Source organism: Canis lupus, chromosome 9, assembly GCF_048164855.1.
Source record: "Canis lupus baileyi chromosome 9, mCanLup2.hap1, whole genome shotgun sequence".
NCBI classification, from domain to species: Eukaryota; Metazoa; Chordata; class Mammalia; order Carnivora; family Canidae; genus Canis; species Canis lupus.
This window is the reverse complement of record NC_132846.1, coordinates 8,280,785-8,306,184: the sequence shown is the minus strand read 5'-3', so window position 1 is coordinate 8,306,184 and position 25,400 is coordinate 8,280,785. Positions and strand designations below refer to the sequence as shown.

The following is a 25,400-nucleotide window of genomic DNA, read 5'->3' as shown; positions in this document are numbered from 1 at the left end:
TTTAAAAACCGGTAACCTAACAGTCACTGAAGGGAAAAGAATAGATTTGGAACTGCCATAAAAGCCCCATTTCCAGAGAACTGTCACTTTTTGAGCTCTGCAGCAGCTTTCTTGCGAGGCTTTTCATCATCTGACCTGACTTAGAGATTCTCCCGCAAAAAGCTTTATCTCAGGGTGTTTATTGAAAGCAACCAGTATCATTTATTTAATCTTGAAACTGCCGGAAACAATGATACCAGTTGTACCAAATAAGAAGATAGCCAAAAAAATTTAAAACGGAAAATATATGTTATGAGATGCCCAGATGGGACTTTGGTAGACTCCAAAACTTTCCTGGGTTTGTGTGTACACCCCAGAATCCTGGACAGTTCCCTTATCTATTACTTCTAGGTGACCATCAGGATCTAAACAAGCTGGAAATGAATAATGCATAATTATAAAGTCAAGAGTTGAAGTCATGCCCCATCACATACACAGAGCCCTTCTAACAAAGTTTGGGAGATTTGCAGGTTCAAGCCATTTAATGAAATATCTGTCCAGTTATCAGCTGATCACAAAGTTAACTGAAGCAGGAACTTCAGTGGCCACACATGTCAGAGAATGCAGGCTTTGAAGAATTAGTCCAGGAAAAGCATATATAGACAGCAACAAAAAATCCTGGTGATAAATGGGAATCTATTTTCTAGAGCATCCACATTATGTTATTTCAAATGTTCAGTTTTCTATGAAAAACAAAAAGAAAAGAAAAGAGAGAGAGCAAGAGAGAAAGGCATGCAAAGAAACAAAAAGTATGGCCCATATCCAAAAAGGAAAGAAAGAAAAGAAAGAAAGAAAGAGAGAAAGAAAGAAAGAAAGAAAGAAAGAAAGAAAGAAAGAAAGAAAAAGAAAGAAACCTAATGAAGTCAATAAAACCATTCTTCAGGAAAACCAAGTATTGGACTTACTAGACAAAATTTAAAAGCCTGCTATTATAAATATTTCCAAGAAACTAAAGGAAGCCTTCTCTGAAGAATTAAAGGAAAGTATAATATCTCACTACATAGAAAATTATCATTTGAAACAAAAAGAATTCGAAAAGTACCAAGTAGTATTTTTTAGTTGAAAAGTAAAATTACTAAATGAAAATTCACTGGAAATGTCCAAAGGCAGATTTGAGCTTACAGAAGAAAGAATCAACCAACTTGAAAATAGGTCAATTAACATTTCGCAATTATTTTTGAGGAACGGAAAGAAAAAAGGATGCACAAAATTAACCAAATCTCAGAGAACTAATGGATACCTTCAAATGTACCAAAGTATGCATAATGGTAATTGAGAAGGAGAGAAAAGAGGAGCAGAAGGAGCATTAGAACAAATAATGACTGAAAACTTACAAAATTTGATGAAGAATATTAACTCATGTATCTGAGAAGTTCAGTCAATTCCAAACAGGTTAAACTCAAATCTATCCATACCCAAACACATTCAATATCAGGAACAGTGAAAGCCAGAAGACAAGGGATGATATATTAAAAGTGCTGAAATAGGCTGTCGACCAAGAATTTCATACCCATTTCCTCGACAAAAGTTTTTGTATATTATTGAAATTAAATTGACATTAATCTAAACTAGATTGTTTTAAGTTAAGATGTTACTTTATAATCCTCAGGGCAACAGTTTTAAAATACATCTCAAAAATATAGTATAATAAACATTAAAGAAATTAATATAGTACACAAGAAAAATATCTAGGCAGTAATGAAGAAATAGAGACTAAAGAAAATATAAGATATATAGAAAACAAACAGCAAAATGGTAGGTCTAAATCTTACCTTGTTGAATAATGTACAATTAAAAAGCAGAAATTGGCGGAATGAATTTTAAAAATATGATCCAACTTTGTTCTGTCTGTAAGAGAGGTAATTCATATACACAAAGAGTTCGAAAATAAAAGAACAAAAAAGTAAAACCATGAAAACCATGCAAATGATAACTAAAAGAGGGCTGAGGTGGCTATATTAATATCAGATCCAACAGATTTTAAGAACAAAATTGTTACTAGAGTAAAAGGAAAACATTCTTCAATGAAAAAGGGTCAAATCATCAGGAAAACATAAAAATTATAAGCATATATGCACATAGCAAAAGAGCCCCCAAAATGCATATAGCAAGACCTGACATACATAAAGGGATAAACAGATAACAATAATAGCTGGAAACTTCAATATCCCACTTTGAATAGAAGAAAACAAGGCATAAGAGTAGCAAGGAAATAAAAGACTGTAAACGAAGCAGATCTATAAAAACACTCTACCTAAAAACAGAGGAAAACACATTCGTCTCAAGTGCATACAATATTCACCAACACAGACCATATATTAGGTCAAACAGCAAGTCACAGTAAAGGTAGAAATGATAGAACTTATACAAAGTTAAAGTGGTAGAAATGATGAAAAATATGTTCTTTTACCACAATAAAATCTGATTAGAAAAGGCAAAAAAAAAAAAAAAAAAAAAGAAAAAAAAAAAGAAAAGGCAGAAACAAATTAGAAAATTTCACGAATATTTGGAAATTAAATAATGCACTCCTAAACTTCCAATTGGTTAGGGAGAAATTAAAATGGAAATTAGTAAATAGTTTGAGTTGTATGAAGACAAATATACAATATGCTAAAATTTAAGGAATGCAGTTAAAACTGTGCATAGAGAGGAATACATTTATGGATACCTATGAATAAGAAAGATTTCTAATCAGCTTAATCTTCCACATTAAGAAACTAGTAAAATGAGCAAAGTAATCCCAAAGCAAGGTCAAGAAAGGAAACAAAAGAAATTATAGAGGAAATAAGTTAAATAGGGAATAGGAAAAAATACAGAAAATCAACAGAATCAAAACTCGCTTCATTCATCTTCCCTTAGACTGAACAAAAACAAGTGTTAAGATGGATGCTGAGGAATTACAATTCTCATACATTGTTGGAAATGAAAAATGGTGCATCAACTTCAGAAAACTGTTTTGCATTTCCTCAAAATGTTAGAAATACATGTGCCATATAATCCAGCAATTCCACTGCTAGGTATATACCCAACATACAGGGGAAAAAAACACACATATGACCACTTACAGCGGCATTATTCATAATGGCCAAAAAATGAAAACAACTCAAAGTCCATCAACCAATGAATAGATAAACAAAATGTGATATATCCATTCAATGTAATATTTAGCCAACAAAGGAATAAGGCACTGATACAAGCTATAATATAGATGAACCTTGACAACATCCTAAGGAAAATAAGCCAGTCACAAATCACCACATTTGAATGATTCAATTTATATAAAATTTTCACAATCCCATAGACAAGGCAATCCATAGAGATAGTAAATAGATTAATGGTCAGAGGCTTGAGGAGAGAATTAGAGAATGTGTGCTAATAAATACAGGGTTTCTTTTAGGTGATAAAAAGATTCTGAAATTAGATACTGGTGAGAATTATAAAACTATTAATAGGAACTCATGAGTTCTTTAGTATACTCTTTAAAAGAGTGAATTTTATGCTATGTAATTGTAGCTAGCTAGTTAGCTACCCACCCACTTAAAATAATTAGGGAAGATGAGAATGAGGCAGCTACAATCTTCTTATATTTGAGGCTAGATCTTTGTATCATTGCTTCAGTCTCCATAAGTATTTTCATCTCCTGGTCATGCTTCAGTCAACAAATTCCATAATAATTACGAAGTAAAGGCATTTTTTGACATGCCTGAAGAATGTGTTGTTGAAAAAAATTGATGTAAGTTAACAAAGTATAAATCAAAAGCAGCTTTTAAATAAGAGATACTGCTGAATAATTTAATGACATCAAGGCACCAGATGAAGCAGTCACCTCCCAGGTTTGATCCAACAACGAGAAAACGAAGCCAAAAACAGGAATGGAAGACTGGAAATACATACCTGCATGATCCAACTTTAGTTGGTGTCTTTAGACAGTTCCAAAGAACTTTCATGTCTACCAGCAACAGGGTTTCTAAGTGAAGTAGGAGGATTTCGGGATATGAGCAATAAGTTGTGCTTTGTTAAAGATATAAAGGTAACCTCCAAAGAAAGAATGAATAAAATATATAACAAATGAGAAAAGGTTAACAGTTTAATAAAGGATGCCTGGGTGGCTCAGCTGTTGAGTGTCTGCCTCCGGCTCAGGGTGTCGTACTGGAGTTCTGGGATCAAGTTCCACATCAGGCTCCCTGAGGCGGGGAGCCTGTTTCTCCTGCTGCCTATGTCTCTGCCATTCCATCTCTATGAATAAATAGATGGAATCTTAAAAAAATAAATAAATAAAAGTTAAATAAATGTTTTCAAAACTGTTTTATTTGCAATTGTTTTTTTCATACAGTCCATAACTAGAATGATTGCTTTTTCTGTTACGTAGTTTACGGTGAATTTCAGACTACTATCTTATAGGTTTATAGGTGTGCAAATAAAATATCTAAATTACTGTTTTCCAATCAAGTAGATTAGAATAGCCTGTGAAAATATGGTAACATATAGACTCTTATAATCATATCCCAAATTCACAGAATCAGAATATCCAGAGATGGTGAGTAGTTGCTGTTGTTGTAATTGATGATGATGATGATGGAATTCTTGGAGTATGATTTTTGTGATCAGTCAGGTTTGCAAATCACCGGGTATCATTATGAAAGACAAAACACACAAACCTTAAGGTACGTATAAACATGTAATTTGAATTCTGGAATGTGTAAATTAAAGGTATATAAAGAAGAGGTACTTACCATGAAGATATATGGCCAGTTAGCAGCAATATTGCATAAGAACCTAGGTTTATTAAAAATAGTCTTCTATTGGCTTTGCTTATTGCTTCCCTTTGCTTCACTCCCCATAGATAGACCATGAAATTTAAGACTTAATGTTATGCAGCATGGTACAGTTTCTTGCATTAGCTTTAAAATACCTTTAAAACCATGGGCCAATAAAACATTTTACTTTTGTAAATGATAAATATCAGGAAAAACTTCAAAGAAATTATTCTTAAATTTCCATATATATTTATGAACTTGGAAGATCATTTTATCAGAGATGAAAATATGAAACAGTATATTATGGTTGCCTCTGGGAAGTGTGATGAAGGTGATGTAGGGGTGTAAAGTGGGAAGGATGATTATTTATATTGTACATGTGTTATAAATCATATTTTCACATTTTTAAAGGTATATAGAAAAAAAGAAAATATAACTTATCCAAGAAAAGTCATTAGGTTAGTTTTTCTATTGCTGTGTAACAAATTTAGCAGCTTAAAAAACATGCATCTATTAACTGACAATTTCTGTGGTTCAAGAATCCTGGTACATCTTAACTGGTCATCTGTAAAAAAGTAATTAGTACAATGGCCAGGGCTGGATTCTCATGTGGAGGACAGACTAACTAGAATTGAGTCCACTTCTAGTCTCAGATGGATGGAATAATTCATTTCCTTGTGATTGTACACTGAGGTCCCTGACTTCTTGCTGCCTGTTGTCTGGAAGCTATCTCTACCTTCTAAAAGCCTTCCTCAGTTGCTTGCCATCTGGATGTTTACCTCAAAGCCAGCAAAGGAATCTTACATAACACAGTCATGAGAGTGACATCTCATTATCTTTATGATCAGAATAAAGTCACAGGATGAGCTATGTCTCAGTTTTTCTAGATTTTGTTGACATGACAGAGTATGTTTTGGAAGAAAGCAAGTATTTGTTGAGACTCTATTCTGTGTTAGGCACTCTGTTAAGCATTGTAAAATACTGCATATTTCTTATTGGCACTCCTGTAAAATACTGGTGCCATCAGTTCTATTTTCTAATGAGAACTCAAGAGTTCCTTTTCTTATGTGATACAAGTATCAAGTGTTAGACCGTGAATTGAAACAAAAAACTTCCCTTAATCAGAGCTTCTCTATTTCCATTCTACTACTTTAGCATATTAGAAGACTAGAGGCTAAAAACAGTCTTCTTGCTTCTCAATTTGAATAAGGTAGTAGATGTTAAATGGGCAGAAGTGAAAAGAAGGGGATGTAAAGAAAATGAACAGAGTATGATTAAATCCACTTACATAAAATTTCACAATGGAATTAATTCAGTTTACACTATTTTTAATTATTGATTCCAAATATACAACGTTGACCCTTAAAAAGATATTCTTTAGAAATAAGCTTTGTGGATTATGTAGCTTAATTTCCATGGCACATAATCAAATCTGGGTTTTTTTAGGGAGCAGGTGAAGAATTTACAGCTTTCTCCAAATGGACTTTCCTTTGACAGTTAGATAGTAATAAAATCCACTTAGAAGTTCCAATTTTCTCTTATAATTGGCAACAGTAATTTCTACATTTTAGATTAATTACTAAGAATTTTCATTTCCCATAGGTGGCAGCATAAACTTCAATAGAATATTCATTACCAGCAATATTAGTTCAGATTTTCTTTTCTCATAATGGCAAAGTACTATTTTGAGGATTTTCTGATTCCACTGAGTCCATCTTTTGAATCTATTTAAAATGCTTAGAGAGTAATTTATTTTGTTAAAAGTACAAATACAAGTAAAAGTAGATGTACAAGTACAATTTTGCATCATTTTTAGAGACAGCCTTGCCATTTCATAATGAATAAATGAAAAAAATAACTAAGATTAAAAGCCAAAATTAGTAGTTGTTTTAATTGACATGGTTGGGCCGTTAATATACCACTTTCAGAGTTGGCAATGTAAGATGATTTTACAGTGGTCAATGAATTCTCTTATCATGCATTGAACTCTCTTTTTTGTATACATACAAGTATGTTGTGTGTAATGTTATATGCAATATTGTCTGGTTGAATCAGCTCTCTCAAAGTCTGTATTTTAAAAGTTTGCTTGTTTCTTTGGATCTCCAAAGCAGTCAAGAAAATGAATGTCAAAATATTCAATCAATTGCAAGCTTATTATTACACATCTTTTGAAATAGTAGACAATTTTTCACTCTCTAAAGTATAATATTTAAATTCGACTTACTGAAATTCTAAAAAAAACCCCAAACAAATAGAAACAAATAAGCCTTCTGTTGTAGTTAACCTTAGGTTAATGTTCAACTGGAAAGATGTTTTTACTTTAAAGTGTATTTGTTTCCTTTTTCATGTTTTGATAGATCTCTTTTCTTCTATTATATAAATTAGCTCTTGAGAATCCATTGTATTCCAGAGAAATTGCATACTTCAGGAAAAGCCCACTGGATTTTAGGATGGGATATTTTAACATATTTGTCTACCTTTAGGTGTTTTGTTTTATGTTTCAAAGGTATGGTAGCAGTTCAACACTCAAATATCTGCCTTTTATAACTTCAGATACGTTCAAAAACAATGAGGTATATTGTTGACAAAGAATTAAATGTAATAATCAAGCAATTAACCAAGGGTATTTGCAGCAGTATATAGAGAGACAAATTAAGAAGACTACCATGGTATCCAGAAACCATCTGTTAACCAATGTCAAATTGATGATAAAGAAAATTGAGTTCCCTTGGCAGTTGGTTTTTCTCCAGCTGCATACAGCTATAAAAGAGCCATCAAAGACAAATCTGCATTTGTTGTTAATTCAGAAATGCAGTAGATAGGCATTGAGAAACCTCCAGTGACAACTTTTTATTCTGAAAGTTGATGCTAAGATTCCTGGGAAAGTTACACATTGGGCCTTGGATCAGCATTTAAGACCATCTCAATATGGTAAAACGATGATCAGTACAATTCTCAAATGCAGTTGTGTACACACAAATATAATAAAAATCTTCTCAGAGGATGAAATAACGAGTGAATCACTTCTAAAGTCATCAACTATACCAAGGTTAGTTGAAAACATGTATTTACCCCAAACATATATTATTGCACATAGTCTAATGTAAGCCTACGATGAAGAAAAGCCTACGATGAAGCAGTATCAGAAAATAATCATAAATTTGAAAGGTCTTTATTACTAAACCCTGACAAAGACTAATGCCAAAGACTTAACAAACTTATCCTACAGAATCATTATAATACTAACACTCAAAGGAAACTTTAATGCTTGAAACCTTGAAAGAGGTTGGGATCTGGAGTCAGGCAAAAGTAATGTTTCAAATTCACATTTCAACCCTTATTAATTATATGACCTTGGGCATATTACTTAATCTGTGTTAGTGTGTATATAAAATGAGAATGATAATAACCTTGCCGGGATGTTGAAAGGATAAAATGAATTAATGGATGTCAAAACTTATTTCTGTCAAATAAAACATTAAATGTCTTATCAATGGATTATTGAAGTAATGCTAATTGCTAAGGACTTTAAGCTTATTGTGGAGAGGTCACTGGGCTGAGGATCAGGAAATCTAACTTGTTCTTCTAGCTTTGCCATAAATTAGCTGTGTGACCCTGTACAAATCATTTAAGTTCTCTGGACCTCAGTTTACTTTTTGCTAAATTGAGGTTAGGATAGGGATGGAATCAAAATGACTATATTTATTCTCAAATCCACTCATTGTAACTATTTGAGTTAGATTTCAAAAAATAAAAGCAAAATATAAAATATATTTGTAGAAGAACACTGTTGAAATCATTGCAATCTGTTATGTGTGTGTTTATTGCTGATTTTTAAAACAAAAATTAAACAGTAGGAAAAGTCAGCTTTTACAGTCCACTTAAGGTTTATGTTTTTATTAGAATGCATTTAATGTTAAGTAAACATGTGTTTAATTTATTCACTAAAGCTTCCTAGTGGAACCAGATTAACCCAAAATGGTGTCTGACTTTTCTTATACTAGCAGCTTACAATTTTAGAGTTGAAGAAGATTTAAAAACAAAAAACAAAAAAACACCCTACTTATCCTTTCCCCATTGTGTGGCTGAAATTATAAAACATTAAATAAAAGGAGACATAACTATACATGAGAGAGAACTGGTTCTTTCCATATCACATTTCACTATTTTTAACAATCTTGAAAATGATTCTATCCAGTTACTTTCTCTGTTCCTGATATCTTATCTGATTTCATTAACTTTGATTGAAATTACTACATTTACTACTGCTATGTTGAACAAGTATTTCACATTGGATGATCTCAAAATGCAAATGTTTGGCCTACCACAGCTACTTTATAATGCATCCCCCACCACCACACCACCATTGTATGAAAACTTAGCAACACTCATCATTTCTCAGTTCATTCCTACCTATCGGACTTCCAATTGTCATTTCAGGTTACAGCATACAGTTTCAATTCAGAAATATTAAGAGCTACTTCAAGATAGTAACCCATATTTGAGTCCTCATTAAAAAATAAGAATATTTTGGGACGCCTGGGTGGCTCAGTGGTTGAGTGACTACCTTCGGCTCAGGGTGTGATCCCATTCCGGGGATCGAGTCCCTCATCTGGCTCCCTGAGAAGAGCCTGCTTCTCCTTCTGCCTGTGTCTCTGCCTCTCTCTGTGTCTCTTGTGAATAAATAAATAAAATCTTTAAAAAAATAATCTTTTCCTTTTAGGCATGGTTGGCTTCTTCATGCACTTCTCCTTCCATTAGGTAGAGGCTATATTGAACTTAAATGATGAGTGAATCCAGAATGAGAGAGAAAGCTAAAGAGCAGGATTGTTTCTATTTGGCTAGTTACTGCTAATGCAGTAGCAAGCTTAAATTAAATTTAAATTATAAGAAAACATATACAGGGTACAGCAGTATTTTGGAAATAGTGAACAAATAAAAACAAACAGTTAAAAGTAAAATACTTTTCTTCAATAAAGAAACAAAAGCAATACAATGGAGAAAATGTTGTCTTTTCAACAGTGTTGGAACAAGTAGATACACACTAAAAAAAAAAAAAAAAAAAAAAAAAAAAAAAGAAATCCAGACACAGACCTTTATACCTTTCATAATAAAGATCTCAATGTAAAATAAAAACTATAAAACTCCTAGTCGGTAGGACAAAATACAAATGACCTTTTATTTAGAGATGACATTTCAGATACAACATCTAAAACCTCATTCATAATGTAAGAAATAAATTGGACTTAATTAAAATAAAATAAAAAAAGTTCTGCTCTGTGAGAGACACATGAAGAGAATGAGATGACAAGCCATACATTGGGAAAAAAAATATTTGCAAAAAATACATCTGACAAAGAACTAAAATATGCAAAGGACACTTAAAATTCAACAATGAGAAAATTAACAACCCGATTTTTAAAAATGGGTCGAAAATCCTAACAGAATTGGTTAGCCCCGTGCTGCCCACCACTCTTCGCCTTCCGAGGGGGTCGGAGCCCCTGCACCCCGCTGCTCTGGCCGTGGCTGCGCTCACCCCCGAACCCGCAGTTCCAGAAGCTGCAGAAGAGGCATCGCGGGCAGGGCTCTGACCTCAATTCGCACCGCCTTTTCGAGGGGGACAAGGAACGTTGCACCCGCTTCGACTTGCTCCTGAACACCAACCGTGGGCATATTCTGGGACCGACCCTGTGATGCACACCCCTGTGATGCTGAGCCCAGAGGTGTGAGGCTGCCCGGGAGCGCGTGTTCAATGGCGAGATCAGCTTCACGGAGGACCCTGCACGGCTGCATGTGACCTTGCGGACCCGGTCAGACACACCCATTCTGGTGGATGGCAAGGATGTGATGCCAGCGGTCCACAGGGTCCTGGAGAAGGTGAAGTCTTCCTGCCAGTGGTGCCTGGAAGGGGTACTCGGGCCAGGCCATCACGGACGGCATTAACATTGGCGTTGGCGGCTCTGATCTGGGGCCCCTCCAGGGTGACTGAAGCCCTTAAGCCATACTCTTCAGGAGGACCCTGTGTCTGGGTTTGTCTCCAACATCGATGGGACCCACATTTCCAAAACCCTGGCCGCCCTGAACCCTGAGTCTTCCCTGTTCATCATTGCCTCCAAGACTTTTACCACCCAGGAGACCATCAGATATGCAGAGACAGCGAAGGAGTCGTTTCTCCTGTCCGCCAAGGATCCTTCTGCAGTTGTGAAGCACTTTGTCACCCTGTCTACCAAAATGACCAAAGTGAAGGAGTTTGAGATTGAAGCTTAAAGCATGTTTGTGTTCTGGAACTGAGCAGGAGGATGCTACTCGCTCTGGTCAGCCATTGGACTTTCCACTGCACTGCACATGGGATTTGACAACTTGGAGCAGATGCTATCAGGGACTCACTGGATGGACCAGCACTTCCATACAAGGCCCCTGGAGAAGAACGCCCCTGTCCTGCTGGCTCTGCTGGGTATCTGGTATATCAACTGCTTTGGGTGTGAGATGCAGGCCATGCTGCCCTATGACCAGTATCTGTACCGCTTTGCTGCCTATTTCCAGCAGGGTGACATGGAGTCCAATGGGAAGTACATCACCAAGTTCAGCACTCATGTGGACCACCAGATGGGCCCCTTTGTGTGGGGGAGCCAGGGACCAATGGTCAGCATGCCATCTATGAGCTCATCCACCAAGGCACTATGATTATACCTTGTGACTTCCTCATCCCAGTCCAGACCCAGCACCTGATAAGGAAGGGTCTGTATCACAAGATCCTCGTGGCCAACTTTTTGGCCCAAACTGAGGCCCTGATGAAGGGGAAGTTGACAGAGGAGGCCTGGAAGGAGCTGCAGGCTGTGGGAAAGAGTCCAGAGGACTTTGAGAAGCTGTTGCCACACAGGTCTTTGAAAGAAATCACCACACCAACTATATTGTGTATTCTATTGTGTTCACCAAACTCATACCATTCATTCTGGGAGCCTTGATTGCCACGTACAAGCACAAGATCTTCGTTCAGGGTGTCATCAGGGACATCAACAGCTTTGACCAGTGAGGGATGGAGCTAGGAAAGCAGCTGGCTAGGAAAACTGAGCCTGAGCTTGATGGCAAGAGCCCAGTCACCTCTCACAACTCTTCCACCAATGGGCTAATCAACTTCATCAAGCAGGAGTGTGAGGTAAGAAGCTAATAAACACATGCCCGGCTGCAGTCCTTGTAATTGGTCCTTCTTGTCTCTCCTCACCAGAGATGTGCTGCACAGTCTTTCCCAGAGCACCTTCTGGTTGTGGGCTTGGAGCATAAGCCCTTTGGGGGAAGCTGGTCTGGAATTGCCACCCCTGCCCATCCATGTCCATGTGCCCTCTGCTTTATGATTGGCTGAAGTGTTTTAGTGCAGCTGATTTTTCTGACCATGTTCACTTTGTTCGTGTACCAGATAGAAAAATAAAGATGCCACAAAAGAGGTTGTAGGCTCAGCCTCTTCTTATCTCCAGAAGTGGTGCTCTACACAGGAGTTAGGTGCCCAGTAGGAGTGATGTGCCTTGATTGAGGCTTGACTGTAAGTGGTGAGCCGGTTCAGAATAGAGGATGGTCCCTTGAGAAGAGAGTAGAGGGGGGTGGGGCATGATCAAAGTCACAAGAGCAACTTGGCTTCTGTAAGCAAACCCCTTCTCCTTTGTCCACTCCTCACCTCTGTGACTTTGAAGGAATTGCATACTTCTATTCACTGGATAATTATAAAAAATTGCATTAAATTATGTCTGTTTTGGGTGAACAACAAAAACAAAAAACCTTAACAGAATATTACCAAAGAACATACACAAATTACAAATAAGCATATGAAAATATGTTCAACATCATATGTCATCAGGGAAATGCACATTTAAACAATGAGATACCACTGCACACCTATTAGAATGATGAAATTCCAAACACTGACAGCACCAAATGCTGGAAAAGATGTAGAGCAATAGGAACTCTCATTCACTGATGGTGGGAATGCCAAATGGTAGAGTCATTTTAGAAGATAGTTTTGCAGTTTCTGACAGAGCTATTATGTTCTTACGATACAAAGCAGCAATCACAAAGAACCATAATATCTTTGGTATTTACTGAAATAAACTGAAAACATATCCACACAATAATAAGCACACAGATGTTTCCAGTAGCTTTACTCCTAACTGCCAACACCTGGAAGTAACCAAAATGTCTTTCAGTAGGTCAACAGATAAATAAACTATGGTACACCCATATGATGGAATAACATTCAGTAAATAAAACAAATGAGCTATCAAGCCATAAAAAGATGTGGAGGAGGCTGAAACATGTATTAGTAAATGAAAAAAGCCAAACTGAAAAGGCTGCATACTCTATGATTCCAAATATATGACCTTTTGGAAAAAGCAAAACTATGGAAAAAGTAAAAGGATCAGTGGTTTTCAGAGGTTAAAGAAGAAGGAGGGATACAGAGGCAGAGTACATAGAATTTTTAGGGAAGAGAAACTATTCTGCATGACACCATCATGGTAAATACATCTCATTATACATTTGCCAATACCTATAGAATGGACAACCCAAGAGTGAACCCCAATGTAAACTATGGACTTTGATATGTCAGTGTAGCTCATTAGTTGTAAAAAAAAGGTACTCTTTTGGTGAGGAATGGTAATAGTGGGGGTTGAGGCAGAGATTACATGGAACTCTGTACTTTCTGTTCAGCTGTGTCGTGTTATAAAACTGCTCTAAAAAATAAAGTCTATTTTTAAGAAGGTAAAGCAGGAGAATTTAACTTAATACTTAAAAAAAAAAGAGAAACTGAATTTTTTGTAAGACACCTGTATAAACAGTTTTTAGCACATTCAGTTGGAGGTAAAAGTAGTTTTAAATACATTTTAAAATAGATAAATGTCCCACTACAAAATGAATTACACTACAAAAGGGAGGGAGAACAAAAACAAAGACAACACATCAATCGTAATTCATGTAAGGTTACCTACCAATCTTGGGTCTGTTTTAAACAATCTCTAAGGTAAAAAAATCATTAACCAAAATACAGATGACTACATCAAAAATCACTAAAAAAAATGTGATTTGTCACAGAATATAAACCAAATTATATCTACTTCATACTCTAGAATAAATTAGATATGACTACTTTATAATTGCTAAGCAAAATATACAGAAAAGAGAGTGTGAGTTTTTACCATAAATGGTTAGAAATGAAATATGATAGCTGTAGAGATTCAACATTAGGATGTTTGGTCTCAGACTAGCTTTAATAAATCATATTCATTCTTTAGAAGCCAAGAAATGGTTAATCAGTATAGCATGAAATAGAAAATGTATATACTTCCATGTGTTTCAATATATAACCTCTATAATAGCATCTACCTCAATATATTCCATTACTTTATTTAAATATACACATAACCTCCTGTGGAAGGGATTTGTATGAATAACACTTGGCATACTGGCTGGCATAGCTGACTCTCAAATGCATGAATAAATGAAAACCAGGAATTGAGCTACAGGGTAGAATAAGGATAATTATACTATTTATTATTTCTGAAATGTATACTCTTAGCTAGTCATTATATACTTTAAAAATATTATTCTGCTTGAAGTGACTGGGTGGCTCAGTTAAGCATCTGCCTTTGGCTCAGTTCATAATCCCAGGGTCCTGGGATTGAGCCCCCACGTCAGGTTCCCTGCTCAGACCAGAGTCTGCTTGTCCCTCTCCCCCTGCTCCTCCCCCTTGCTCACACTCTCTCTTTCTCTCTCAAATAAATAAATAAAATCTTTAAAAAGTATTATTCTGCTTAATTAAATTATTTATGATGTATGTATTACTTTTCATCTTTGAAACAGAGAAAAGTCACTTAAGCCCTTTGACCACACAGTGCATAAAGGGAACCAACAAGTTTTATCCAGGCAAATGTAAAGCATTTGCACTGCTGTTATACCATATACCTAGAAACTGTACAATTTCACTAACTCTTTACTTGAGAATAAGAAATAGTAAATGGTATAACCAGGTAACATAGAAACTTAATCCAGTGTTCATTTGGCACAAAGAAAGAGTTATCAATCAGTCTGTATTCTCTTTGTGTTCTGTCTGTATTAAAGACCTCTGACTAATAATGACTAGCTAAGAAAATGGCTACAAACCACGACATATGAAGTAAACAGAGTTTACTAGGAAGGGGAAAAATAGCCAGGGCAGAGTAAAAACAACATGCCAACGAGCCTCCAGGAAATAGTTGAAGTGAACAAGTAAGATGTTATGACAAGATTTAGGGAAAAATATTCCCTGGGAGCTCCAGAAAAAGCCACAAAGGACCACAGTTTTGATGTTACCTGTAGGGAACCAGGGAGATTATTATTACCCCATTGACTTTCAAGTTATTTACTACAATCGGTCCTTCTTGCCTAAGGTAGGTACCATCAATGTATGCTATTAATACAAGCTGATACCTCTGATAAGGGGGGTGAACAGGTTTAAGGGGTAATGTTCTATTCACTGGTTTATTACAGAGAAAAAGAGTTACTAGAATGATAGTTACTAGAATGATATGTACAAAAGGCTAAACAGAATTTGAGGAGAAAAAAAGAGAGAAAGCTGCAGTTTTTACTCATCTTGGGCCTTTTTTTAAAGATTTTATTTATTTATTCATGAGGATACATAGAGAGGAGAGAGAGAGAGAAAGGCAGAGAGAGAAGCAGGCTCCATGTAGGGAGCCCGACATTGGACTCGATCCTGAGTCTCCAGGATCATGCCCTGGGCTGCAGGCAGCACTAAACCGCTGAGCCACTGGGGCTGCCCTTTCAGAGCCTTTCTTATCTTGAGTCTTTGTAGCAGACATGGTTGAAAAAATTTTACATGCTCAAAATAAAAATTGAAGAAGTGTAGGCCACAGCCCAACTATGGTTATTTTAATAAATAAAATTAGGGAGTGATAGCTAACTTGAAGTCACTTGCTAATAAAGAATACAGACAAGGAAACATTGTCACCCATAATAAGGAAAGAATGGGGCTGAGGCTCAACTACTTGGTACCTACTGTGATCCCTGTACCTGTGCAGAAAGAGGGCTTAGGTGTGGCAGCCTATGGAGACCAAGAATTTGTCATTGGTAGATGAAAGGCAACATAGTGACAGGGTATATTTAGAATAATGCCAGAGAATGAGGTCTCCTAATTTTGCTCTCTTCTCATGTAACTTCTGCTTTGGCTATTAAGATGTATGCACAAGGTTCACACACAATATTTTAATGGCTGTAACCACTCTTGCCGGACTGTAAACTAATCCATTTTAGATTGAAGTTTACTGTAGAAATCTGGGTCAAAATGACAAATAGAAGCCTATGTGACAGCAAAGAGAAATAACAGTAACTCTACACAACTAGTAAATATACAGGCCCATCTGAGGGAGAATCTAAAACTTCCAAAGTCAAATCATATCATCCAAAGCACAAAATCAGAAGTTGGAATGACTATATTAACAAATAAGTCAACAAGTATTTGAAAAGTCAGGACAAAAAAAGGGCATAGCTTAGCTTTTCTCAGAAAAATGAAGAAAGGATTAAGTTACCTACATTTTCTCCAAGTGAACTTTACACTGAAAAGAGTAAAACAAACAAGAAAAATAGACAACTTCAAAATAGAGAATAACACAGTAAAAGATTACCTTGGTTCTTAGTTTATAGATCTATGCCATAATTACTTATATAATAGAGAACTGAAGAGAAAAATTGACAGCATGCAAGATCACTGTTCACTGCATTTTGGGTCTAATACAAACAGAAAATGTATAAGACAGACAAATATTACCCTAGTAGTGAGCTTCCTATTTATAGAAATGGCCAAGAAAAAGCTACCAAAGATGTTGTAAAGACACAGTTTTCAGTGGCCACGAGGTTCTAATAGATGAACTCTAAGGTACCTTCCAAATACTAGAACTACCCAGGTTAAGAAATCATTGTCGCTGAGTGAAGTAAGTCAGTCGGAGAAGGACAAACATTATATGATCTCATTCATTTGGGGAATATAAATAATAGTGAAAGGGAATATAAGGGAAGGGAGAAGAAATGTGTGGGAAATATCAGAAAGGGAGACAGAACGTAAAGACTGCTAACTCTGGGAAACGAACTAGGGGTGGTAGAAGGGGAGGAGGGCGGGGGGTGGGAGTGAATGGGTGACGGGCACTGGGTGTTATTCTGTATGTTAGTAAATTGAACACCAATAAAAAATAAATTAAAAAAAAAAGAAATCATTGTCATCTTTATTATCATAAAGAAGCATGCCATTTATTATATTCTATGTCCATGTTAAAATTAGTATGTATAAATTTAGGTAGAAAACTCAAACAGGCTGCTTTGTTCCAGCTTCTGAATGGACCCTTTAGTATTGCATAACTTTGAGTAATTCAATTCTTTGCTTCTTTCATTCTTGTCCAATTACACATATATTAAGCAAGCATATATAGGCCTTAAAAAGCTAGAGCTCATGTGAATACAAATGATAATAAAAAGATGATGCAATTATATCACCCTTAATGTTTATATAAAATAAGATTTTTGATATATCACGTGGTTTAGCAAGCCATATGCTTGCCAGGTTTTTTTAATTAATAAAAGCATACATAGGAACCTCTCATGAGGAAGAACAAAGGTGCAATTTGAGTATCTCCTATTAACCTGTCCCACCCGCCCCTGCCCAAAGTAATGCTGCCAGCATCAGCACCTCCACAGTGATTTTATCTCTTCCAAATGATGGGAAGAGACTGAATTAGGAGAAGACAGGAGAAGTTTGGCTTATAAAACCTGTGAATAATTTTTTTCTGGGATAGGCTTAAAGAGGAATCCACATTACCCATAAAATTCCTTAATACTCTGACTGACAGGCAATCTCCTCAATTTTGAATAAAAGGACCACAGTCAAGATATCTGGTTACTGTATTACATACCCTTATATGAATCATAAATATTAATTTGTATATCATAAAATTTCCTCAAATGTAGAAGATACACAAAAACTACTTAATAAATATTTTATTTATTTTAGTTTTTTGTAGAGAGAGAGCAAGCATGCAGGTGGAGGGGAGGGGCAGAGAAGAGGGAAAGAATCTTAGGCAGGCTTCACACTGAGCACAGAGCCCATCATGGGGCTCAATCCCATGACCCTAAGATCATGACCTGAGCCAAAATTAAGAGTCCAAAGCTTAAAAGACTGAGCTGCCCAGGCACCCCAATAAATATTTTTATTTATTTATTTTTCCAATAAATATTTTTAAAAGAAAAAATGAGATTCACCTCTTAGTTGTTCACTGAAAGAGCATACATAATGAATTGTGATCTCCCCTAGGCAACTCTCAAAATGAGGGGAAAAATACATGGATATAGAAAACAATATATTGTTCAACTTGTCTATACTAATTACAACATACAAAATCCTAGTTACCGCTCTGAAAGTAGTGTGTAACGTCCAGTTTTAGGCATATAAACAATAAGAACAAACATTGAAATAGGAAAATTTCCTACCTGTCATCATGAATTATGGTCAAAAGTATTAAGAGACAAAGAAGACATAAATTGATAAATATGTAGCAGAAAGTACAGGCCTTAGCTATTACACTAGAATTGCTTTTCAAAATAAAATTTAAGAGAGATTATACCTTCAAAAATTACCATTAGCTTCTATTAATACAAATTTAATTGTAAGTTTCTATAGAGTATGTTGTTGGCCATGACTGAAATTCTAAGTGCTCTTCATTAATATTAGAACTGCAGGCAAAGATTTTTCTAAACCTCCAGATGGAATACTTTGATTCCTATAGAGTGAGGACTGTTTCAACAAGAGATGTTAGGTAGAAAAGCAGAAATAGAGTTGACAGGCAGAAGAAACTAGGCTATCACTGAGTCAAAGAGACAACAAGCAACTAACTTAAAAATGAGAAAGGATGGATTTAAAAGAAATTGAATACAATTAAACTTAAAAAAACACGTCACAATTTCATGATAAACAATAATAGTATCTTGTATTCACTCAGCCCATTTTACATATACCAAATGTCTTGGTAGAAATTATTGCATTAATGCACACAACAATTGGTCTCTGATATGGACTGGAAGTAGGACATATTACTCCTGTTTAAAAGTTGCAAAAAGTCACACAACAATTCAGTGATTTTCTGAGTAAGATAAGAATCTAGGGATCCCTGGGTGGTGCAGCGGTTTGGCGCCTGCCTTTGGCCCAGGGCGCGATCCTGGAGACCTGGGATCGAATCCCACGTCGGGCTCCCGGTGCATGGAGCCTGCTTCTCCCTCTGCCTGTGTCTCTGCCTCTCTCTCTCTCTCTCTCACTGTATGCCTATCATAAAAAATAAAAAAAATAAAAAAATAAAAAAATAATCCAGGCAGTAATCAATTTTAATTTTCTAATTTATTTCTTTGCTTGTATTACCAATACAAAATGTTTTTTAATTTCTTCCCTTGTTCAACTGGGTGAGCACTTCACCATTTGTTGATGTCAGTTTGTTATCTTTGAACAATGATTAGTTGCTTATGAAAAGCATTATTTCGCTCTAACTTCTAAGGACTTCAGAGCAAACACCATCGCACAAGAGATATGAGGTAGGGTGCTAATATCGTAGGCTAGAAACACCCAGAAAACAAAACAAAAGACATTATTACTTCTCAACTCTTTTGAAAGGCAAATATGTAATATATGTCTAAACATCAAAGTGATGGAACAGTATGTACTGATCTGTGACAATGATTTAAAATATACACTACTTTTCATATTAGATCTTAATTGAAAGAGGACATTGGCATAAATCACTCATTTACACTAAAAGAGAATGATTTTCTTCTCAACTCAAGGCAGTAAGTGTCCCTTCACTTCAGTGTAGCCATCACAAGCGTAACCAAGGTAGCCATTTCTCACGTCATGTCATAAAATTAAACTAAAAACAAAAAACAAAAATCAACAATTTTCTAATGACTGATAGCCTCCAGGGAGCTCTACATTAAACAAATGAATAAATAAAAAAGCAAACACACAAATAAATATATCCCTATTACATGGAGTAACTGATGTCGGTTAGAAAACTATGATTTGGATTAAATTTTTTTTTTTCTGCATTAGCAGAAAGAAAACAAAAACCTTAGCAGAGTAGATTAACCTACATGTTAAGGGTTTCTGAAGTCTGCAAAGGACAATGCTTGCTAATACTTATTAGCATAGGAGAGTGCTCCTGCTGTTTCTAAAGCTTATAACACATTGTCAGCCATCATGTTTTAAATGACAACATTTTGGAACAATCTTCAACTATCTGGTTCCCAAGCCAGCCAGCCAGCCTGTCAACATCAAGTCAACATTACCAGTTTCTCTTCTAGCAGGAGGTTTACTTAACAGAGGTATCTCCACAGTCATCCTTGGCACACCTGATCACAGGAACACATGATGTACACAGCTGCACAGTCTGGGTTTGTGTTGAGAAAGATTTTAGCAGATGAGCCATAAAATTTGAAAATATGCAGCCAGGGAGGTGGGTAGTATACACCCTCTGTTCCATAAGCATCAGTCTTCAGATTTTGTTCATTAGTCTCTCCAGGTAAGTAGAAAACTAACAAAGTTCTGAAAAAAGTATATGAATATGCTGTAAAATAAATAGATTAGCTATCATGAGCTGGCATAAATAAAAGTTCACCATTTAGATGTATCACTATATATAACAAACGAATGAACACATCAGCCAGAATAATGTTGGGAAACTAAAACATGAAATTAGGCTCATGAAAACATGAGGGACAAATTCAGAAAGATAAACAAAGGTACCTACACTTCTCTTGCTCAGAAGGTAAAGTAGGAGTTAAAAACGGAGGGGGACAATCCAGGAGATTCACCTGGCTGTGCTTGTTGTGGACACGAGGTGTTGTGAAAAACTGCTCTATAAAAAAAAATAAATAAATAAAAAATAAAAAAAAAAGGAGGAGAGATAGAAATCATGAATTTGTTAATGTATCTTCCTCTTCCTCTGTGTGCCTTTTCAACCCAGCACTGTTGTATCCAGCTGAATCCTAGTTACTAAATAATAATTTGTATTGCACTACTTCCCTTGGAGAAAAGATTAGTCCATAAAAAACTTAGGGACATATGAAAGATCTTTCTTATTTAGTGCAGATAAAATAAAAGTTTTATACTTTAGTAATATTATTCAGTTAAAGATGTAACTTTTTCTTTATCGTTAGTATTTTTTAGTTTAAAATATTTTGGAATGCTAATATATTGAAAATTTTTCTTTTATCAACTAAATGTTAATAATACTGATAGCCATATGTACCTCACTACTTTCTCCAAAAATTTACTACTCTTTATATTATTTTAAACATATGTACATATTAATAAGGATAATAGCATTAGAATCTCATTTTAGGACATAAAAAGAAGCCTAATATATGCAAAAAATAAAAATAATAAACCTAATCACTGAATAGTTGTCAAGTCTAGAGCTGATCTTGGATGAGCAAATGATGTAGAAATTAACACTTTCAATTGCTTGTCAAAATAAAGTGGTGAAATTTGAGTCAACTCAGCCTAGATCTCAATTACTCCAAGAAACCTTCCAACATATCCCAACTTTAAGTAACAGTTCACTTTTCTGAAGTCTCAGAGCAACTTATCCATACCTGCTTTATGAAAAAAATATTCTCTTTCAACCATTCCATATAATTCAATGTGTACTTTATCTCTTCCATTCCTCTAGAAAGTTTTAAGGGTAGGAGATTTATTTGATTTATTTCCTAAGTGGTTAATTTTTAACGCACACTACTTTTAAAGGGATGAATGAGGCAGTTGTTATAAGGTATCAGGGTATTTGCCAGGGCTAAAATTCTCATCTGGGGCCCCTTAAGATTACTGATTGTTGACAGAATTCAGTCTCTTGTGGTTGTGGAACTGAGATACCTGTATTCTTGACACATTAGTTCCTTCAAATTCAAGCAATCAAAGGACCATTGCATTTTTTTTTTTTCTTTGAATTTCTCTGAATTCCCTTTTTACCTTGCCTTTTGCTCTTAAGGGATCATGTGATGATATTGGGCTCCTGCTCCTGGATAATTCAGGGTAATCTCCCTGCTTAAAATTCAACTAATTAGTTAATTTAATTACATCTACAAAATTCCTTTTGACACGGTAAATAACATATTCATAGTCTAGGGATCAGGGGATTAAGGTATGGAATCATCTTGGAAGCCATAATCCACCTACCATGCCCATCTTGTCTAAAATTTTATCATCTAATATATATTTATTTGAATATGTAAGCAGATTTTTATTAGAGTACTATTCATGAAGCTGAGAATATGGTCATTCTTCACATTCATATTTAGTTTAGCCAGAATTTTAATTTTTAAAAACTAATATGTGCACTTAAGGAATAAGAGTTGTAGAGATGCAGAGGAAAATACAGAAAGATGATGTCATTTTATAGCATGGACAGGTATTTCCCAGAGGAAAACTAAAGAGAGACCTGAGTGGACTACTAAAGTGTGGTATTCTGGAAAGGGATGCTAGAAAGTAGAGGAGTCAGTGGAACAGAGATAATGAAGAAGCATAAACAGCTTCCTAAGGGCAGTGAATTCTTGTAATGAGCTAGGTAAGCTAGCCAGATCTTAGATTTCCCTCTTCCTTTATCAGTTACTCAAGCAGTACACAGACACAAACACATACAGACATACATGCAGCACACACACACACACACACACGAAAGAGCCTGATAGAAACAGAGGTACAAGAAACCATTCTGAGAAGTTTCTGGAGTTGAGAAACCTGTTTCTTTCTCCTGGAGCATCGTACTATCTTTTTGTAAAATAACAACAGAATTGGGATTGAGGTATTTAAGATATTTAAGATAGAAGGAAAGATATAATATACAAGTACTTCTAATGGTTTCAAAAAAACCCCTAACTTCCAGGAATAACCCTGCCTATTCAATTATTGTAATGTATATGTAAAGAAAGAAATAATTTTCTTTTGGAATAAATATTGAGTTCATAATAATCCAATCACAACCTCAACAGGGAGAAAAACCAATCTCTGTTTCACTTCACTGCACCACAGTATTTAATCTTTTTCTATTGATAGTTAGTGCATGCAATTTCCATTAGAAGAGTTTTAAACATCAGAGGTAACATTTGGAGGCAGCAGCAGATTCACGGCAGCGCTTTAATATTTGGTCACTTCATAATTAGATTATAACTTTACAAGAAAACACATACGTGGCATTGGGTCACAGCTTTAAAGTCATAAAACCAATAAAATCATCCAGGGTGTATCATTATTTTGAAATGACTTATAAGCAGTTTCATTTTACTGCCAAACATTTTTATAATTCCTTTCCCAAAGACAAATGTGTTCAGCTTGATTTGTGTTTGTCTTTGCATTTAATCATGTTTGCAGTCCTTTTTTGAATTTACAATTAATCCTCTTTACATTTATGTAACACTATTCCAAACTTTTTCTTCCTAAATTTATCTTAGTGGGTGATTGCTTATTATATTTTTATACTGTTGTAATTATTATATATACATAGTGCTTTGAGCATCCTGACAGAAGGTGTTTTATAATTGTATTATTTTATTGCTCAAACATTTGCAAATAACATATTCATAAAGTCTAAAACATGTACACGTGACACAGATTTTAATGTGGTTCAGAAAAACCACTAGATCAGGAATGTTTTCTGTAAATGCAAATTAGCATTTCACATACTACTAACCAGACTGCCCCTGATAAGTGCCTGAATTTAGTCACCTTCCCTCAGAGGGTTAGCTGATCAGGCATTTATACATCAGAACAAAATACAGCAATAGACAGGTGAGGCTGAAAGCGGATGGGTTTTTTCTTTGTTTTGGGGGTGGTATTCTAAAAGAAAATTTAAAAAAGAACAGAAATTTTAAGGAAAACAATGGGTATGAGAAGAAGGAAACTGGAACCTGGTTATAGAAAGCTGTTTTTTGGAAAGCTAGCTGTTCTCAAGTCATTAAAAGAAATGCTGAGTCACCCTCACATCAAAGGAGAAACAATCTGGGGAAACCAATGTACAGAAAACCAGAGAAAATCAGTATTAGCCATGCATAATATGAAAAATACTTGAAGATGTGTCCCAAACATTACATTTATCCAAAGAATGTGTATAATATGCTATCAGTTTAACAGAGGCATAATCTATAAAAGTAATAAAAGGAATTCCAGGATGACAATAGTGCAGTTCATAAGGAAAGCAGTCAAAATTGGAACCATGATTAGAAGGTACATTAAAACAATTAGTGTACATTTATCCGTTTTTATTCTTTTTCTTCTTCAAGCATCTGAACCTCTTATTTCATTCCAGGAATTTGTACTGTGTTATCCTTAGAGAAATGTAATAACAAATCAAAACTCCGCAGGTCATGCCACTGGTGGGGATACAGTACCCATTATCCAGTGGTGGCAGTATCATCAGTGATATACATTGTTCAGTGGTGACAGGGCCAGTACCAACATCCAATCAAGGCTGTAACAGCTCTCTAACCAACACATTCTGGTGATGCTGGCTGTGTTTTTAGTGGTCTGGTTCACTTTGCTTCCTCTGTGTTTCAGACTATCAGTTACCTAGTCATTAAATTAATTCCATGAGCTATATTTGCTCGACACTTCTGTTCAAGCTTAAGCTAACCACAATCAGTTCCTTTGGTTTTCAACCAAGAAGTCTGCTGGGTATAATTATGTGTTCAAGATGAAAGAGAATATATGCTAACAAATGTGACGCTAAGAAGTTCCTCCTCTTCAGATTATCATTCACAAAAGAAAACATGAACGGGAAGAACAGCAAGCACAGACCAGAACTCAATAAAATTCTCTAGGGTAGACATTGTGCTTTGTTTCTATCCTGACTGTGAGGAAAATCTGGATCAGACTCTCATTATGCTTCCTAAGAACTTCCCCCATGACACCCCATAATTCATCCTATATAGATAGTATTGCTTTTCCCTTATCCTGTATGACCATATCTAAAGTAAATATTGAGTGGTATGACCTCCTACTGTTCTCCCCTATGCCTTGTCTGTGCAATTTTGCAGCCTTGAGATTTACAGCTGTGCTCTTGGCTTTCAGTGTGAACTTGTAGTTTCTTTGTCAATATGCTTTTCTCAGGAATTTTTTCAAGTGTCTCTATTCTCAGATAACATGATTGCTTATGCTGTAAATCCTTTAGACTATATAATGAAAGTTCTTGGTATTAACAAGTGATGCAGCAGTATCATTGGTACAAGGTCAATACACAAAAATCAACTGTATTTCTACATACTAGTAATAAACAAGTAGTAGTCAAAATTATAATAGTGACTTTTATAATGGCACTGGAAAATACTAAAATAGTTTTATATCTAACAAAATATGTACAGGCATTATATGCTGAACACTACCAGACATCTATCAAAAGTAAAAGAGAACTAAATAAAAAAGAGAGACAATGTTTATAGCAGCAACGTCCACAATAGCCAAATTATGGAAAGCCCAGATGGGAAAGCCCAATAGCCCAGATGTTCACTAACAGATGAATGGATAAAGAAGATGTGGTATGTGTA

At 35.4% G+C, this 25,400-nt stretch overlaps 1 pseudogene; it reads left to right on the top strand.

The window, feature by feature from the left end:
• Positions 1–4,033: 4,033 nt before the first annotated feature.
• Positions 4,034–12,179, top strand: LOC140640649 (glucose-6-phosphate isomerase pseudogene; annotated as a pseudogene).
• The last annotated feature ends 13,221 nt before the right edge of the window (positions 12,180–25,400 follow it).